This window comes from Quercus suber, unplaced genomic scaffold, assembly GCF_002906115.3.
Source record: "Quercus suber isolate HL8 unplaced genomic scaffold, Cork oak 2.0 scaffold_115, whole genome shotgun sequence".
Lineage (NCBI taxonomy): Eukaryota > Viridiplantae > Streptophyta > Magnoliopsida > Fagales > Fagaceae > Quercus > Quercus suber.
This window is the reverse complement of record NW_027069580.1, coordinates 1,263,718-1,278,135: the sequence shown is the minus strand read 5'-3', so window position 1 is coordinate 1,278,135 and position 14,418 is coordinate 1,263,718. Positions and strand designations below refer to the sequence as shown.

General features: G+C 32.2%; 1 long non-coding RNA gene and 1 other non-coding gene across 2 annotated transcripts; one reads left to right on the top strand and one right to left on the bottom strand.

The window, feature by feature from the left end:
- Positions 1-4,167: 4,167 nt before the first annotated feature.
- Positions 4,168-7,070, bottom strand: LOC112004745 (uncharacterized). Its single transcript, XR_002882139.2, has 4 exons — positions 6,527-7,070; positions 6,307-6,435; positions 6,116-6,197; positions 4,168-5,363 (listed from the first exon to the last, which is right to left on the bottom strand). It is a non-coding gene; the product is annotated as an uncharacterized LOC112004745 (long non-coding RNA).
- A 290-nt stretch (positions 7,071-7,360) lies between these two features.
- Positions 7,361-8,845, top strand: LOC112004755 (uncharacterized). Its single transcript, XR_010629785.1, has 2 exons — positions 7,361-8,044; positions 8,681-8,845. It is a non-coding gene; the product is annotated as an uncharacterized LOC112004755 (transcript).
- Positions 8,846-14,418: the final 5,573 nt, after the last annotated feature.

The window sequence follows — 14,418 nt, the reverse complement described above, 5'->3', positions numbered from 1 at the left end:
GCAAATTCAAGAGATAATTCAATGCTAAGCTCTAGAGCTAGGAGGCAAGGTTGAGTAGAGTTCCAAAACAAAGCCATACTTGATTCATCTTTGCATAGTGAGGTTGGAAAAGACAAATAATTGAGATTTTTCTAATGAACAATAAATGAATATATTCAATACACCATATATGTTGGGAATGTAATTTGAATATTGTTGTTTGTATCTAGGATATGTGATACTGTAAATATACTTAATGAACATGAATATCTTGTGAATTTATATAGATTTTTATTATTGTTTTGGTACTATGTATTATAGTCCCTGGTAACGCTATAGGTATAAACCAACACTTAACTTAGTTTTAATAATGTTGATTACGGTATTACTGGAAGTATGTGCAATAATAATCCGCTTAAATCTTATTCTTTCAAAGCAATTCTTATAGGAAAGGTATATAGGGGTGTTAAAATTCAATCTTGAGTTCTATACCTACGGTTTTAAATAGTTTGCTTTTCAATGTTCCTATCTTCATTACATTAAGTAAAGGTTGGATTGCTGAAATTTCTAATAGGCACTAGAACTTATGAATTTATTAAGAGTAATACATCCGTTGCACGATCATTTCCTTCTTATCAAATTGCTTTTTCTTTTTCCAAATTGAGATTTATGAGTTTGGAAGAAAAATTATATATTTTATATATAAAAAAGTATTGTTATCTTATATTCCTTGTATACCAAGAAAGGTACTTCTTGTCTACCAAAGAATTGCAATTAAAGTCATATATACATAGGCAAAACTCTAATGCCTTGGTGAAGTAAATTTGGTGCAGGTGAGAATTAGAAAACAAAGTTTTGTCTAGTCAGAGAGTACATACTAAGATTTTTTTGGGTTTGTTAGTGTAAGGGTACTTTCAGGTGCATAGGTAAAACTCTAATGCGTTGGTAAAATGAGTCAGTTGTATCAACTCGAATATGACACGAACCCGTTAAACCTTAACTCATAACCTGCTAATTTCGTGTTGTGTAGTGTCAGGTTCGTGGGTCGTGTCCAATTTTGCCACCCCTAACTTGAATTGTTCTAAAATCTTGAAATTTTTTATTGAGTCGGGAATTTTTTGAAGAGTGCAATTTCCATTTTAGCCAAAACTTTATTAAAAAGAAGATAAATTTAGTACATTTTGAGTCAAAGCCAATGCAATCAAACACTTACGTTTTTGGCATATTTTGCCAAGATGTATGCTGAGTCTTGACCTATTCCCTCTTGTCGCTTCATGTGGAAGACTTGAATTGTCTTGAAATTTTTTATCTTGGAAAAAATATTGGACATGGCAATAGAGGAGGTACAGGACCCCATAAGGCAATCTTAAATAATCTTAGAATCACATTCAAATATTACATATCGTATACCCACCTTCTAAGCAAAAATAACACCTTCCTCCATAGTATTCACTTCAATGTCTAAAGGTCTTTGTGGTTGATTAATCTTCTTACTCATAGCTGCTGTAACTCTCCCTCCATGGTACGTAATCACCACGCAAACATCAGCCCCTTAGCTTGGGTAAAAACCGCCCCACTACATTAACTTTATAACTTGGCGCCGGTGGTAACGACCAATGGTCATCCAACACTGCCTGGGGGTTGTTTGATTGTATGGTTGGCAATCTGAAACTTGTCAAGCATTGTTCTAGCTTTCTGCACAATCGTTGTTGCAGGATAGTGCGAGGTACCATGTCTAGTGGCATTTCTATTATGCCACATACTCCATACAATGGTAAAGATTAGTTCTAATAGTTCATCTCCAAAGTGCTGCACGAAGACTATGTACCAAATCAATGCCATAAATTCCGGATATCTGACTCCCTGTGTTTCAAAGGTGATGCCCAAACACAGCCAAATCTTCATACTGTTCTTTTATTTATTTATTTATTATTAATCTTTTTATTCTTTATCTCTTATCTCTTTATGGCTAACTCCCCTTTTCTCTCAACTAAGTCGACCCATTTATCATAGATTTATTTATTAATCTTTTTATTTTTTTATTTCTGTGGATTTGAATCTATGATTTCTCCGGTTGAAACAAACGGTATAAATTGAATTAGTAACAGCTCTAAGAATATATTTTTTTTAAGGTGGTCACTAAGAAATTTAAATTGTAAAAAATTTAATAAAGTGATAACTTGAACATTTGCTACAATTGTGAGTCAAGTTACTAAGGAGAGTAAAATTGTTGTGACTTCAAAACTAAAAAGAATATAATTACTATAATCATCAAGGAGAACTAACAACTACAATATTTTTTTTGTACCATTTTTTAAGGAACAATGAAATTAGAGATTATTTTTATTGAATAGGTTGAACGAACTACAAATTTGAATGTTTAGCGATTTTTATCTTTTTGTTTTATAATAGGTTTTTTGTTGAATAATTAGATCACTTGTTGTTGTTTGGTTTTATCTTATTTTGTTTGGTTTATGTTTGTTATTATTTCAATTTAGGCTAATATTTATTGTTGTTATTTCAATTTGGGCTATTATTTATTGTTGCTATTAAAATTTTTTTTTAAAATTTTATAAAAGGGATTAAAATGTTCGGAGACATAATTAATTTTAGAATAATATTACGTCCATAATATTTTTACAATAAATTTTATGCAAAAAGCTGTTATTGGTAGGTAAAAAAATAATATTAGTATTGAACTCAAATTATAATCAATAACAGCTTATCACATTGGATTTGCTATAAAATTATTGTGAATGTAGCATTATTCTTTTTTTTTTTTTTGTTGAACTCAACTTTTTGTAATTCTCAAATTAGGGTATTCACTTTTATTATAGTGGTCACAATAAGTTAGTTTAACATATATATATATATATTTTTTGGCAAGGGTATATATGCCATTTTTTGCAAGTCAGGTGGTCTTGTGACTACCCTAGCTTGCATGTAGAGCCGCTAGTAAATTGAACTACAAAAATCTTGGCAAAAACCCGGTCATTATTGTGAATTTTAAGTTGCAAACAATTGTCTAAACCCCAGCCAATTCCAAGTAAAATTTGTGAAATTAATGTGATTATGAATTTATTGTAATAAATTTGTGAGTTGTAATAGACTTTTTTTTATGCCTTCTAGGTTCAAAATTTGTGGAGATTTATTCTATAGGCCCATTTTAATGGGTTAAAAAAGAAGAAGATTTTTTAGTAGGTTTTAATTTTGCATTTACCATTTACGCCCATAGAAAAAGAGATTGAAACAAAAATACCCGTTCTATCTTTCTTTCTTCTTCTTTTTTGATAACCCGTTCTATCATTTAGGTCCCAAAAAAAGGCCCAAATCAAGAACCCCGTCTCAGACTGGTTCGACGCGGGGTCCTACCTTTTGGTAGGCATTGGGTGTCAATATGCAAAACCAACCGAACTCACTTGGTTCAAAAAATGCTCTTACTCTTGACTGGACCAAACCAAAAATATCCCTAAATGTTGACGATCCTTTTTTTTTTTTTGGCCATTAAAATAATAGGGATTTGACCACTGAAAAAAGTACCACTAAAATTACAAAGCTCTTAAATCAAACAATTATCTAGTTGATTATTTATTTTAAATAATTCGATATATAATTTTTTTTTATATAATATAATTCAGTCCTGCAGTCCTATTCAAAACCAAAACTCTAAGGAATTTCGAAATTATCAATATAAAAATAAAAAATTTTGATTTAAAGGAAATTTTTTTTATGAAAAATCGAATTTGTGTGCTAAGAGCCTTACATTGTTATTGTATTTTTTCTTTTACGTAGAGAACCATTATTTGAATTTCACTCCTCCATACGGAGTAAAAAAAAAAACATTTTTAAAGACAGGGTCAACCCAAGGCAATCCCCTCCACAAAAAGTTTATACTCCTTAGGCCTGTCCAGACCCATCCGAGACCCGACCCACCCGGAGGATCCGACCGGAAATCGATCCGAAACCGGCAAACCCGATCAAGTCACCGGTCGGTGGCGGGTCATTTGTTCCAAAAACCGACTCCGGCGGGTCGGTCTCGGTTTTCCACCCTCAAAACCCGAAAAATCCGATCCGACCGATGTTTATGAATTTCCAGCCAAAATTTCCAGATTCCGGTGAGTTTTTTCCCAGTTCCGGCGAGATTTTCCAGAATCCTGCGAGATTTTCCAGATTATGAAGCAGAGAGACGAGACGAAATGTAACGACGAATATGTGAGTAAACAAAGAGTGAAAGTGTGCGAAAATGAAGTCTAGTTCACTAAAATGAACAATCACATGCAGGTAGAGTAGTGAGCACCATACAAACTCTCTATAGTTGACTGATTGTTTATTGAACAGGCTACAACTTGGGGAACATCAGGTAGGTTAATTCATGGTTTACTGCTACTGCAGTGTTATTTTCATTATGTAACCTTCGCTGCTAAATCATAATGTCTGTTCTGCCATTTCTTGTGGACTGCATAACTTGCATGATTCTAAAGTGCTTCAATAGACTGTTTGGAATTTTGTGGATATATCATAGGGTATGGACTCCCTTGGTCTCACCTTATTGGCATATCTATGTGTATTATTTATCCAAAATAAAATCATAAATCTCTGCACATTTGTAGTTTCTCTTCTTGCTGTTGATGTCACACGTTTTTTATAACACTGCATTTTATACTTCAATGTGACATTTCTTAATTTTTATGCAAATATCAAATCATTTCATTTAGAGCACCGTAGGTTGTTCTCTGCCGTAATATTTCAATTCTTTAATGCAGTGTACCATTTTGTATATCTTTATGTGAAATCATTGTGTGTTGTGGTAATGCCTGATTTGTGATTACTCTCAAACCAAATAGTGTATGTCTGCCACTAAAAGCCAGTTAAAAAAAATGGAACGATTTTATTGTCCAGTTTTCCACAAAGAGGATTATTGCTGGTGTGCTTATCTTATTGTACTTGATTATAAGTTATAACCCCTTTAGAGATAGCCAACAAAATCCTTAGGTGGCATCATTTTGGGTGATTATGCCACATGCAAACTTATTAAAAGCAATGCTATTAACTATTTAGGGTGCTCTAAATGGCATGGACCAAGATTAGTAAGGTTCAGAAATCAAAATGAATAAACAATCACTAAGTTGAAAGAAAAGCGACTTGCATGTATATAATTACACTTAGATAAACAAATGATAAAGCAAAATCTAAACAATATGATAATAAAATTATTTTGGAACATGGTATAGAATAAGTGCTGGGTATGAAGCATTGACAAAAAATATATTAAGTAAAAAAAAAAAAAAAAAATCAATTACACAAGGAAGACTAAGAATTGAAGCACTCACAAGAATTCATATTACTTCCTCAAATCCTAAGGGATTATAAACCAAAACAACTACCTGCAGAGAAGGTGAGAGTGTACAGGATGTTAGATCGAGTTCTAGTATTTAATGCATGGGAAAGACAGTTCAAATTAAAATAAAATAATATTCTTTTTTTGAGTGAAAATATAGAAAATAAAATCATACTCTTACCAAGCTTCTCCCATCCAACAATACATTTTGTGATGGAGAAGAGTAACTTATAAATGCCTTTTTTACTCTTCCTTCAAGCATATCTTGGTTCAGTTATTTGCCCTGACAAAACTCACTAGTCAACAACTACTAAATACATTCATTTCAAAAAAACAATTAAATGACAAAATTAAACCAATAATCATCACAACACCCCAAATGAAATTACCTCTATTTATAACAACAGGATCTGAGTAGTAACCACACACAAGACATTTAAATATTGCNGCAAAAACAGATGTAGAGGACAGCAAGTACAAAGGTGCGTTTGTTTCACAACAAATATTTTGACCTGAATTCCCAAGAGATGGACAGACTAATTAAAAACCTCAAATAATATCAGATTCTGTACATTTTCCTTTCATATCTAGCTATATTGATAGCAAGCAACAATAAAAATGGAGTCTTCAATGAACATCAAATATCCCTTCCCAACAAAAATTAAAATACATAAAAATAACTTGTTGATAAAGAATCTTCTATGAACTACAGACATCAATAGAAGATAAAACCAGTGAAAACTTGTTAGCAGCAAGAGTTTATTACAATATTCTTACAGTCTACAAGTTATGAATTACCTGCATCGGTTGTGAACCAGTGTCATGGAGTCCCTAGCTTGACACTCTTCCTTCAAGCATATCTTGGGTTCAGTTATTTGCCCTGACAAAACTCACTAGTCAACAACTACTAAATACATTCATTTCAACAAAAACAATTAATATGACACAAATTAAACCAATAATCATCACAACACCCCAAATGAAATTACCTCTATTTATAACAACAGGATCTGAGTAGTAACCACACACAAGACATTTAAATATTGCTTCTCTAATCTCGGGAATTATCGAGCTACTTCAAATAATCATACCCTTTAGAGATACCATCCTCTCAACATCTACTCAAAACACAACCCAAATCAGTACAAATATCCCAAAAGTCAAATATGGGTTTAAAATACTGTATAAGAAGCAAAAAGAGAAACTAACCAGATGGGTTAAGATTTCTCATTGAAGTGGAGCTCTTGAGATTGAAAATCCGAGTTTGAATGTGCTTTTCAAACAAGGGGCTAATTCGTCCCACAATTCATCAAAACAATGTCGAAAATCCCCAGCACTTCAAGTGGGTACCTGAGCATCTTGGTGTACAAGTCAGGATCATAACCAAACACGTCGCGTGAATTGACATCGAGCGACTCGCCTTCGATTTCAATGACTCTTTTGATCGCAATCTCATTCTTTCCGGAAATGCTTCAAAAACCGATAAATCACATCCTCGACGCTTATGTTCGTGCCCCAAACAAACGTCAGCCGAGCATCATCGGCGTCGTAGCCCTCACCTCCCTCGGATCGTCGGTGGACGTGGGAGTGGAAACCATATATTGTTTAACATCAATGCTAGCCTCCCTTAACATTGATGCCTCCAACACGTTTGAGAAAATGCCTGAACAAAGTTTCTTCAACCATAACCACTTAACCCCGAGTCCCTCAACTTCCACTCCGTTGGTCTCTTAAACTCCCACAGTCCCTCATCACGTGTACAACTGCAACTGACTTGGTGTGTAATAAATAAAATTCTAGCCACTCTGCATAGGACACGTGGAAATGCCGCCGCCATTAGGAAAGAAAATTAATTATACCCAATTCGAAAAAAGACAAAACAAATTACATTGGTTAACTTTCCACAGCTGTTCTGAGTTCTGACCGTTGGAGGGTTATTATATCTAATTACCATTTTGCCCCACATCACATACCATACCTCTCTATCTGTCTCTTTTTATATATAAATAAATAAATATAACCTTCCTTAACCCTAAACCTCCATTAATAACTCAGACCCTAAGCTTTCCTTTCTGCAACCATTATTATTTCTTCTCTTCTCTTCTCTTCTCTGTTGCTATAAAAACATTCGACATTGCGTGCTCTTCACTTCAAACCCACTTGAAGAAATTTTCTTTTACGCAAACTCCATTCATCATCTTCAAACCCTTTGAAGATTCTCGGTTAGTTTCAACTCCAGTGATCTTTTGAGCACTTATTGTCGACACAACAACAAGATTCATCATCAGATCAGTACTGGTGCAGAAGCTACATATGGAGTTGCCACCTGGTGTCAAGTTTAGACCCAAGGACCAAGAAATTGTTCTCTACTATCTTCTCAACAAGGTCCAAGGGAACCCAATCTTCGAGGACTCGATGAATGTTATCGTCGACTGTGATGTTTTTGGGGATCCTAGCGCGTGGATGAAGATTTTTCAGGAAACCCATATGGACCGTCTCTATTTTTACACCAAACTGAAGAAGAAAAATAAGCACATTGAGAGATCTACACATTCTGCAACCTGGAGAAGTCAAAAAGACGAAGAGCTTTACGATGAGAGCAAAACAATACACTATGGGTCTAAGCGAAGTTTCAGTTTTGTCGCTAAGAATGGCTTCAATGGCACGGGAAGGTGGACCATGAATGAATACCGACTTGACGGGAAGTTTGCAAACACGACTAATCATGTAAGTTTTTCTTCTTCTTCTTCTTGATATTATATATTTATAATCCATATTGCTCTGTTTCTTGAGTTTCTTTGAAATATCGTTTGGTTGCTATATAATGGTGACTCAGTTTTGGTTCTTTTAATGATGCTTGCTTTATTTTGTTGCATATATATATATTGCTCAAATTAAGTAATTGGGTGAGATTTATGGATGCGCAAGTGTGTGTGAGAGAACATTCATGACTTCTTTTGATGCATGTATCTGATTAGAATGTCTAGCAAAGCATGCATCTGAGAATATATGAGGGTGAACTTTAACATATTCTATGAAATGGGTGTTGATACATAAGTTCTATGCATAATTGATTCTATGATCGAGTCCGACTTTAAATGCTTATTCTCTCCCATTTTATTTGGCTACAATTATGGTGACCCACTTTTTTTTATTTTTCTTAATGATGCTGAATTGCTTAATGTTGTATATTGTCCAAAGGTATTTGATTTTATTTATTATGGAATAAACAGCCATGGATTTTTTGCTGATTTCCTAATTTTCATGTTTAATAATTAAAAAAAAAAAAAAAATACACGATGCAAAATTTTCAATATGGGTTAAACGTCTCCCTAAATGGTTTTATTGTTGTTGTTATTGCAGGATAATTATGTCATTTGTTGCATTTCAAAGAAGGAGAATATCTAGAAGAGCAACATCTAAGACAACGTTGGGCAAGAGATGGAGCTTCCAATCTAGATTAACTTTTTTTTTAATAGAAAGTAAAAAACACTAATTTTACAGTATTTCATTTTTATCATTTCTTTATTAGTGCTATTTCATTCTTTGGGTCATTTTCTGAATGATTTACATGCAACATTTTTTTATTGATTTTTTCAAATTATTAGATTAATCATCTTAATATCAATTCTGATGTATTTGTTCCTAACTTGACCTTTGCTTAATATGACGTTAGTAATTAACACTAATTTCACAGTATTTCATTTTTATTATTTCATTTTTTTGTCATTTTTTGAATGAGTGTTTCTTACAACATTTTTTTTTTTCTTCTTCTTGATATTATATATTTATAATCCATATTGCTCTGTTTCTTGAGTTTCTTTGAAATATCGTTTGGTTGCTATATAATGGTGACTCAGTTTTGGTTCTTTTAATGATGCTTGCTTTATTTTGTTGCATATATATATATTGCTCAAATTAAGTAATTGGGTGAGATTTATGGATGCGCAAGTGTGTGTGAGAGAACATTCATGACTTCTTTTGATGCATGTATCTGATTAGAATGTCTAGCAAAGCATGCATCTGAGAATATATGAGGGTGAACTTTAACATATTCTATGAAATGGGTGTTGATACATAAGTTCTATGCATAATTGATTCTATGATCGAGTCCGACTTTAAATGCTTATTCTCTCCCATTTTATTTGGCTACAATTATGGTGACCCACTTTTTTTTATTTTTCTTAATGATGCTGAATTGCTTAATGTTGTATATTGTCCAAAGGTATTTGATTTTATTTATTATGGAATAAACAGCCATGGATTTTTTGCTGATTTCCTAATTTTCATGTTTAATAATTAAAAAAAAAAAAAAAATACACGATGCAAAATTTTCAATATGGGTTAAACGTCTCCCTAAATGGTTTTATTGTTGTTGTTATTGCAGGATAATTATGTCATTTGTTGCATTTCAAAGAAGGAGAATATCTAGAAGAGCAACATCTAAGACAACGTTGGGCAAGAGATGGAGCTTCCAATCTAGATTAACTTTTTTTTTAATAGAAAGTAAAAAACACTAATTTTACAGTATTTCATTTTTATCATTTCTTTATTAGTGCTATTTCATTCTTTGGGTCATTTTCTGAATGATTTACATGCAACATTTTTTTATTGATTTTTTCAAATTATTAGATTAATCATCTTAATATCAATTCTGATGTATTTGTTCCTAACTTGACCTTTGCTTAATATGACGTTAGTAATTAACACTAATTTCACAGTATTTCATTTTTATTATTTCATTTTTTTGTCATTTTTTGAATGAGTGTTTCTTACAACATTTTTTTTATGGTCTTTTCAAATTTATTATAGATTAATCGTGTTAATATCTTATTATTATGATGTAATTGTTCCTATATTTGACCTTTGCTTTATCTTAGGCCATGCCATGCCATGCCATTTCGAAACATAAATAAAAGAGAGGAGAAGAGGATGAGAGAGAGAGAGAGATACGTATGTATGTATTACAAGATGAACATTTTTTTTTTTAGAAAGACAAGATGAACGACTTAACTAATTGTACCATAGGATCTTTATGACTCTTATTTAGACTATAGAGTGATACCGGTAAGCTTGTTCAAAAGTTATTTTAACTAGACTTAAGTATATTAGACTATTAGTTGCAAAGTCATTCAATTTTCCTTATTCCCTTTTGCTTTTAAAAAAAAATTTAAAATAATAATAATAATAATAATTTCCTGTTGGTATTAGCAGATAGGTGAGAAAATAAAATTCAAAGAAAATAGTAGACAGTTTTTCACACACTAAATATAGTTTGCTTACGTGCTGAAACCAAGTGCTGGTACATGCAATGATACAAACGCTAAAAATGCATGCAAGCCAATACTTTTTTCTTTTTCTTTTTTTTTTCTTTTTTTTTTTTGAGAAACAGCAAGCCAATACTTGATTGTCTTAGTTGAACTTTGAACTAAGTACGACATGCACAAAGAAAATATTCAAATATTATTCTACAATAATCAACTCTCTTATCAGATCACATCATATATTAAACGAAAAAAAAAAAATCAAATTACGACAACAAATAAAGAAGTAAAATCAAATGTTCAAAGTAGCTTAAATCAATAAGGTGCGACAAGTAATAGGCCTCCCTCATCCAAACCCAAAGACAACGGATGGGCTATCCTCCTCTGTTGAGGTCCAAATTGAGGTCCAAAAACACTTGTGCTCAAAGGCTTGTAAATAAACACATTAATTGTTTAGCTAGAGTGCATTAGCACGAGTAAGACCGTTTTATGCTTAATGTATTTTATTTAATTTTTAATATTGTGTAAAATAAATTATTAAGTGTAAAAATCAAAGAATCTAAATCCAATTAGATTCTAAATTGGATTTCAATTAAAATCCAATTTTAATTAAAATCCAATTTTGCACCAAGTATCCATCATCTAATTTTTTTTTAATTTTTGTGACAAATAAATTATTGAGTATAAAAATTGAAAAGTTTAAATCTAATTAAATTCTAAATCATAGGCCCTTGTGCTATCCTTTTGAAGGGAATTTCATTATCTTTAAAATGGATAAATATTTATTTTGATTGGACGGTTGGATCAAAAATTCAAACTTAGCAAAAAAATGGCAAGCTTGGGATTTTGAACTCTTGGATCATTAGAATGATTAAATCAATGTAATTCCTCCTTTTCGTACATTTTAAAAGTGTGGTTTTCATTTTTTAGGACTTAAATCAATATTTTGGCATGTTAATTGAGGCCTTACAAAATACAGTATTAATAAATAAGAGGTTCCAAAAACAAAACAAAATCCTTATTAAGATTGGCCGCACGCCTCACAAGGGTATCGGCACATTTGTTCACTTTCCTATAACGGTGTTGATTTTTTACTAAAGGGATTTGCTTCAAACCGTCCTTACAGTGCTAAAATTGAATCATCTGCATTGGAAGGCTCATTTGTTTTGCTGAGTCAAAAATCAACCGGGCATCTAGCTCAATTTCTACGGCAAGAAGATTTAAGGAGATGCAAAGGTTAATCCCATCTCTTAAAAGCTCAAAGCTCAGCTGTTACTTACTAAAATTGTTGTCTACATATAGAATCTATGCTATTACCTTAAACTTCCTATTATATTTAGGGCCTATTTGGGATCCATTTATTTTGTTAAAATTGAAAACTTTTTGCTAAAAATACTATAGATAAAAGTAAAAGTTAGCTAAAATAGTATAATGAGACCCATGAATAATACCAAAGAGTACAATAGGACCTATAAATAGTAACAAAAATAAGCTGAATAGTAAAATAAGTTGACGAAAATAATCATTGCCAAACGGACACTACCATGGTTTGTTATTGAAAATTAATATATTAAAGAAAACTTACACTCCCACTCAATTTACTGATCCCATCTCCATCACCCTTTTGGCAAATAGAGGGGAACACCAAGGAGATGAATAGCTTTCCCTTAAAAAAAAAAAAAAATACAGGTGGCTCAATTAGATAAGTTATGAGCCAAAAATTAGCTTCCCTTACAACATGCCTCTTTTTTCATCATCTTTCTTTCTTCCCATGGTAAAAAAGGGTAAAATTATTTAGTTGAAACTGAAAACTTTTTGTTGAAAATACTGTAGATAAAGCTAAAAAGTAGCTAAAATAGTACAGTGAGTTCCATAAATAATACCAAAAAGTGCAATACAGCCCATAAATAGTAACAAAAATAAGATGAATAATAACAAAAATAAACTAAATAATAAAAAAAACTAACTTTTTAAATCAATGTCAAACACAACCTTAGTGTGTTTCATAACTGAAAACAACAGTTAACTTACGTTTTCTTATATCATGTCAAAATAATGGAGCACAAATACAAATTATTGTGAGAAAATATTTCATAACAACAAGGTGAAAAGTTGTTATTGGTAGAAGATAAAGTAATAAGTGAGAAACACTCTTGTCTAGTTGCCTTGTCTTTCTCACCAATGCGGTTTCTTATGCCATCCTATTGTACGTTGTTATAATAAAAGTTGATGTTTTCAACTAACAATGTTGGATCTAAAGGCTCCAACCCTTGGCTCATATCATTAGCTATTCAAATCAATGCATAACATGTTTTGTGATTCCACTGCTTGTTGGATAGAATAGCTTTGTATGTATTCAACATAATTTTAACTCACTAACTTGAGCTTTGAATATTAAGAGATGATATCATAAGTGGCCACTGTCCGCTAAATCATAGGCCATACAATTTGTGCTAATAGATCGAGTAATCGACAATAGGTAAAGAGATGAACACTTGTTTCGTTGGTAGGATATTCCAAGCTATCTCTNAGTCAAAAAAAAAAAAAAAAAAAAAATCCAATTCTACCTTAGCAAAAGATCAGGGTCCAATGTCTCTTCTTCTCAAGAGACCCACTCTACCAATGTCACAAGTATCTTCACACCTAAGCCAAGAAAGGACCTCCCTTAGGTTGTTTAATTGAGAGCTTCCAGTTCTCTCGATATGGCTAGATTGTCTTTCCTAGTGAGATGATTTAACCACACATTGGAGTCAAAGTTAGGAAATAAGAGTGTAACGAATGACCGATTGGGAAAAGGTTTGGTGAGGATTGGGAAAAGTTGTGCACTTTTTGTGTTTTTAGCATTATTTAGGAGGTAGACCAAAAGGCGGAGTTTCAAACCTAGCTCATACCAAGAGAAAGATTCCAAACAAGTACAAAGAAGAAAGTAAAAGAAGTGTATTTCAAACTAGCATGCGTAAAGCAATGAGTGAAAAATGTGCTTTGTACCTCATATTATATACATATATATATATATATATATATATTACCAACTCAAGGGGTTCATTTTAACCCCTTGGACTGAATATGTTTTTAATCAAAGCGAAAAAAAAAAAAAAAAAAAAAATCAAAGTTGCTATCTTGCTAATATGGATGAAATTTTAAGGAACTTTTTTTTATTTTCATTTTTATTTATTTTGTTTTTAGAGATAGAAGTTTTTAGGAACTTAATGTTGTTTTTAGAATTTTTTTTTTTTTTTGGGACTCCCTACAATAGAAATTTGGATAATTACACTTTACCCACCTGTGGTTTGCCTCTAATTCGATGTACCTACCCGTGGTTTTAATTTTGACACTTTGCCCACCTGTGATTCTTACCGTTACTGTGCCGTAACCCACCTCTCTATTTTCTGTTACTCTAGCACAGAAAATATAAAAAACAAAACCCCAAACCGATCAAAATACTATCACTCAAATCTTGAACATGAAGAACATAGCTAAATTTTGAAACTTGAGTTGACTCTATAAACCCAGAACATGAAGATTAACCAAAAACTAAACCCAGATTTTTCTGTTTTTCATGTTCAAACTAATTGTACCCAAACTAAACCCACAATCATGTTCTGGGTTTAGTGAATCTAAATAAAAGTAGAAGAACATACCCAAAAACTAAACCCAGATCTTTTTTTCAGTTGCAGAAGGAGTTTTTTCTTAAAGCTCCAAAATGATGTTGTTGGACAAAGAAAGAGAGGAGAAGGAGCAAGCATTTCAAGAAATTATCTTTTAACTTATTGTAATTAGCACAAGTGAAAATTGTTTTGATTTTCTCTCCCACCAAACATAACCTCATTCATCTAA